Source organism: Pinus tabuliformis, chromosome 9, assembly GCF_031772625.1.
Source record: "Pinus tabuliformis cultivar Carrire ecotype Pingquan chromosome 9, CPIR1, whole genome shotgun sequence".
In the NCBI taxonomy this organism is placed as follows: domain Eukaryota; kingdom Viridiplantae; phylum Streptophyta; class Pinopsida; order Pinales; family Pinaceae; genus Pinus; species Pinus tabuliformis.
This window is the reverse complement of record NC_142307.1, coordinates 469,984,629-469,990,628: the sequence shown is the minus strand read 5'-3', so window position 1 is coordinate 469,990,628 and position 6,000 is coordinate 469,984,629.

Genomic DNA, 6,000 nt, shown 5'->3' with positions numbered 1-6,000 from the left:
AATGTTTTTTGGTATATTCTTATGCACTGTCAAGGGTTCTCAACACAAATTGGGAGTGATCATGTTTGCTGTCTTTATAGTATAATTGGGCTAGGAGGCTCATTTTACAGCCCAGTGTGAACGTGATGTGTAAGTATGTCCGTGCTCAACTTGGACTCTAGAGTTGACATGTGTCCCTCTTAAAATAAAAATAAAATATTCTCTAAATAGAAAAGTAATGTTGGCTATAATAAAAAAGAAAAAAAGAATATGCTATACATGTTTAATTAGTTATCCATTTGACCTATAATATAATTTCATGTAAAGTAATTAGAAGTAAAAAAAATTATGCGAGTAAGATGTTTAAACCTTATACTTTTCAAAAAATAAGTTAACACTTTATATAAATAAATTACTTGAAGATCTATATTAATAACTTGTGTGAATATCAACTTATGTGAATCCGTGCTTAAGATGGATCCATGCTGGTAAATCATAATGCTTTTCTGACCAAAAAATGTCCTGAATGTGTGTAGTAAGACTTGAAGATCTATATCAATAACTTATGTGAATATCAACTTATGTGAATCCGTGCTTAAGATGGATCCATGCTGGTAAATCATAATGATTTTCTGACCAAAAAATGTCCTGAATGTGTGTAGTAAGTCTGTTGCTTTCAAAGAAAATTGAAGTCCTAAGTTTCTCAAATCTTTCCCTATAACTGTCTGGATAATGTTGATATGCCAATAGTCGGCATTCGTAATCCATTCTCAAGTCACATAAGAAGTGAGTGCAACTCAATGTTACTTAGGTGGATCATGGTTGGGTGGGCAGTGGTCTTGCCTGAAACCTTGCGTTTCCTGCCAAGTTTGATGATTGTTTTTTAATGTCTTATTGAAAATTTTCCTGGATTTCAATATTTCACTGTTTTAGCTTGATCTTCTAACAAGTTCACTTCTTTGATAACGGTAGCAGTTGGTGGTTATTATTTCTAATTTGTTTCTTTTATCCAGATAGAAACAATACTTGAAATCCAATTTACATTCGTGCATTTTCGTTGTATATTCATGATCACTTTAATTTTCAACAGGTTTGGTATTTGGCTGAGATTTATGTCAGTTTATACTGGAGTTCATAGTACATGTATAATTTTGTTTGTTAATGTATTTTCTGACAAGTATATCAAATGGGATTCAAAAGGGTGGACTGTGGTTATTCACAGTTGAATTTCCATGCGTATTTCATTGTATCATTAGAACTGAGATATGTAATGGCAATAACATCTTTTTCTGAACGTGTCCTTTGCAGTGTTACCTCTATTCTTTGCTTTTCCAGAAAACCGGTTTTATAATTTGTTAAAGTCTGTTGTATTCTAATGTAATATTTTGTTTTCATCTGTAGGTATTAAGTGTTTTGGTATCTTCAAAAGAGCTACTGTGTCTTATTCGAAGCATAGATTCGACATACAATGATGTGAAGTCGGGAAGTGCGCCATGCTGTTTTGACAGTTTGCATAAGGTTGTGCCTGCCATCTGAGAGCAGCTACAGGTCTTCCCTCTATGACCTATACAGTGTTCTAACGTAGGCTACCTTATCCAATGCACCATTTTTTAAAAGGTTTTGTTTGGAAAATGCCTCATTATATTAAGATGTTTCTTTGTGACTACTACAGGACTGGGAGGGTGATTTATCAAATTTTGAGAAAGGCAGTGAAATTACTCACTCTCCTTTGCAAAAAGAAACACCGATGTTGCAACTTTTCAGCACCAGTGATAGTGGAGGCCATCAAATGCTAAAGGTAAGTTTTGTGAATAGTTTCTCTTTATCTCTTTCTTTTTGCAAGACTCATTTGGTTGATGGATAGGTTTATAATTTATTCTGCCCGTACATCAAAATTGGAACCTTACAAAGATAATTCCTTACAAACATTAATTCAACAAAAATTTTATTTATGCCATTATAAGGAGGTAACTGCATCAGTAATTGTTTATATTAATTTTCCCAGAGAAAGATGTTCCCTTAACTTGCCCACATATTAACTGTTCCAAGTGAGGAAGTTGGTACATTGTCAGAGTGATGGAATCCCCCTTTCTCCCTCCTTTCCCTGTATTTTTTTTTTCTGGGTGAGGAATGGAATTGACTTCTAGTTGAAATACCAGCTGGTAACTGGACATAACTACTTGGGAATAGATCCTGTAACCTACCTGGGTATTATGCCTTCTGTAGAAAGGGTTGGGCAAACTGAGCTATACTATTGTGCTAAGTGTTCATTACATATGTACAAACATGAAATCAATCACTATCTTTATTGGGATTTTCTATAACTAAAATGGAAATGAATTCTATAAATCTTCCATACAAAAGGTTAGAATGACTTTAAAGCTCAGGTAGCTGAACATTATTTTATTCAAGAGGAGAGCTGTGTTGGAGTAGATTATTCCTCATTTTTTTGACCACACTGCAGAGCTCATCTTCAGGGTATAATTGAAGTTTGATTAAATTTGGGCTTGATAAGAACATACTTTTGAATTTTGATTAAATTTGGGCTTGATAAGAACATACTTTTAAAAAATTGATTTCTGATTAATCTTAGCTGGATAATAACCTAGTTGTGATTTAATTTTGTTAGTTGGAAAATAATCTGCCATGGTCTGGATCTTCAACTTGTCCTGACGATGAACCACACTTGTTGGTTTGGAACGCGTCGACAAATGATTTATGATGTGATTTATGCCGAAAAATCTTCTCAATAATTGAGTTTCTAAACTTTATAGATGATTTTTATTTTTTATTTTTGGGAGGGGGTGGGGAGGTAATTTAAAGGCCTTTTATTAACTGTTGATGATCACATATGATCCAACCTTCTGTATGCCTCTGGTCTGCCACTAGGGAAACCGGACCATTGGCAATACAGGAGGTCTGCTGTCCAAAAATATGCATTTTAAAAAATATACTGAGTTCTAAAAAATCCTACAGTGCCTTGGCTTAACAGCCACAAAATATAACACATTATCCTACTATAATAGTAAATATAGAAAACATAAATTTTCATGAGGAGACTAGGAGGTGGAAACCTCCACATCTATGGGTGCTTGATCACCTGGACTGTCTAGATGAGTTGGGCCTTTTCCATGCAGTAAGACTGCTTTTATCCTTGTCAAATGCTTGTCAATGGCTTTAAATTCCAACTGCATCATGTTCATCATCATCAGAATTTTGTTTTTAGTGTCATTTTTGGAAAGGAGTACCCTTCCCTGCAGCTGTCTAGTTGTAATGGGATTGGTACATCTACTCTTGATAGATGACCTTTCAGCAATGAAGCAGTGATACCTCTCAAATTTCCATTGCCATTTTCCCACCCTCAAATGCTAGTTCCAACTCACACGGCAATTGATGAGCTTTCGGGGTTATGTATGCCCTGAGGAGGCCCTGCTGTAGATAGAATCCACCTCAGAAGTGCGTGCCCCGGCCAACTGAGGAGTAAGGACTTGACGAGAGGAAGAAAATAAAGAGACCTGAGTAGGAGCTGATTCCAAGAGGAGGGTAGCCCAAGATGGTCTGGTCCCTCTCTCACACCACACCTCGACAAAGCCTCACACCACCACAAACAAAACCAGAAAAACCATAAAGCAGCAAGGAATAACAGAGGATGCCTTGGATTCAGCATAATCAGATAGAAATTGCCATTCATGAATAACATTTACCATCATGAAACAACACAATGTGCCTTTGCAAAGCTTCCCAAATCTGAACTGAGACCTTGCAAAGATTGCTTTTCTCATGCGAGGAGTTTGGTGGAGAGTAAAAGCATCATCTGAGATAATGAAGGGACGTACAACTGTGTACACATTCTCATGAAGTGGTGTGGTGGGCACATCTACCTTGCTGGGGTTAGATGAAGTTAATTTGATGTAAAGCATCAAAGAGGAAACATGACATCAATGACTAGTTAAATGTGTTGTTTAGAAATTAGACAAGGTTAGAGAAGGTTATATTGAAATTTCACATTGGGTTGGCCTATACTTCTACCCCTTTTTTGGTTTCTTCTCTTTTTTCAGCTTTTATTTGTTTACGCAGAGGAGAATTTGCATGTTTGCAAAATGATGCTTTCAGAAACGTCTTCATCCATCTGACAAATCTATAATTTCTCCATAAGTATACAAAAATGGTGAGGAGTGCAGAGTTCCTAAACTACTGGTCTGTCTGATCTTCTGCTGTTAAAACTTAAAGTTAGCTCTAAGAGTCTAAACAAAACAATTTGATAGTTAATTTTGTATGAATTGAAACTTCTGTGTCTACCTTAGATAAAATTTTACTTTGAAGCACATCGTTGTAGATTATACAACCTTTAGGCATACATATTTTCTTGATTATCTCTTCTATTTTTTTCCTCACACAAGATACTTCTAATTGATTTATTCCAAAGTGTGTTTCCATCAATAGTATCAATAGATTTTCGTATAGGGGACCTTGCTAAAAAGATCTTGCATTCTGTCCCTCGTACCTTATTTAAGAAATGCGACCCATTTCCAATGGAGTAGAGGCCACTTGTTTTCATTTTTATCTCTCCAAAGGATGTTTCTAATGATGCTCTCTAGATATTGTATAATTGTAGCAGGGGCCATTAGAATGTTGCGTTGATAGAGGGCTATCTGATAGGATTGGCCAGTGTCCAGTCTCTTGCCGTATGTTTCAAACTTGACAGGTAAATAGGATAGGCCAATGGGATTGCTAACTTCATCAGTGTTGATGAGGTAGGGATGTAAAGATTGCCCTATCTCTTCTATTTAAGAAAAGCCCCATCTCTTGTCCGTCATGCCCATGGGGGAAGTTCAGTTTAGGTTTCAGCTTATTGTATAATACCAGTGTCCAGTCACTTGCCTTATGCTTCAAACTTGACAGATAAATAGGATGGGCCAATGGGATTGCTAACTTCGTCAGTGTTGATATAAGGTAGAGGCGTGAAGGTTGCCCCTGATAGAGGATATTACAAGTAGAGGAAGGTTCTCAACATGGCATTACTAAGTGATTGCATCCATCTAGAATTTGAAGAATTATATATTTTTGCTTTTCTCTGCATTAGATATGTCTACTAAATGCTTCCAGTTAATGGGGCATTGATTTGAGAATTCAATATATTTTTATTCTTTATCAAAGTATTCTTTTGTTGTATTTGTATTTTTCAATTTATGCCTTACGGCGTTTCCTTTGCAACATCTGGTGCAAATGCCAGTATATCTTACCTCATTTTATGGTTAACATTGTATAACAAAAACATGCGTTGTGTTATGTAATTAATACTAACATGTAATATTGATTTTTTTTGTCAGAATGCTATAGGTAATGATTGCCAAGACGATGATCCAAATTATGTTCAACATATATCAGGAGATGATGAGGATGAGGATGAGGATGATGGTGGTGAAGGAGGAGATGATGATGATAGTTGCGGTGTTGGTGATGATGTGGATCAGAGTAATGAGGATGGTCAAGATGATCATGAGGATGATCTTGGTGGTGGTAGCTAGGCATGCACATGGATTGTTTTTTATGAAGAAATTATTGTGTAGAATGACATTGTTATGTTTAGATGGGTGTTGTGAATTTACCCTATATCAATGAGACATTTTGATTTTGTAATCATACGATGAGTTTGATTTATGTATGTTGTTAATTTATCGTAGAATAACGATATTCATGAAATATTTTGATTTGTTAATCATATTTGAATTTTACTTGTTTTGATTAAAAATAATACTGATTTTATTAGTATTATGTTGCTATTTTATACATGTTTTGAAAATTGTTAATGACACATTGTTATTTTTTTGGATGGATGTTGTCAATTTCTCTTAAATTTCTTTACAAATGATTTTGAATTGTGATATCTGCTTTAATGATATTTATAAACTATCATATATTTCACTATTAATCTATAAAGGGGGTCATATATGTAAAGAAAAATATACTCTATATAAGAAGTCAAATGCGGATGTAACCATGGATGCAAAATTGAAAGTA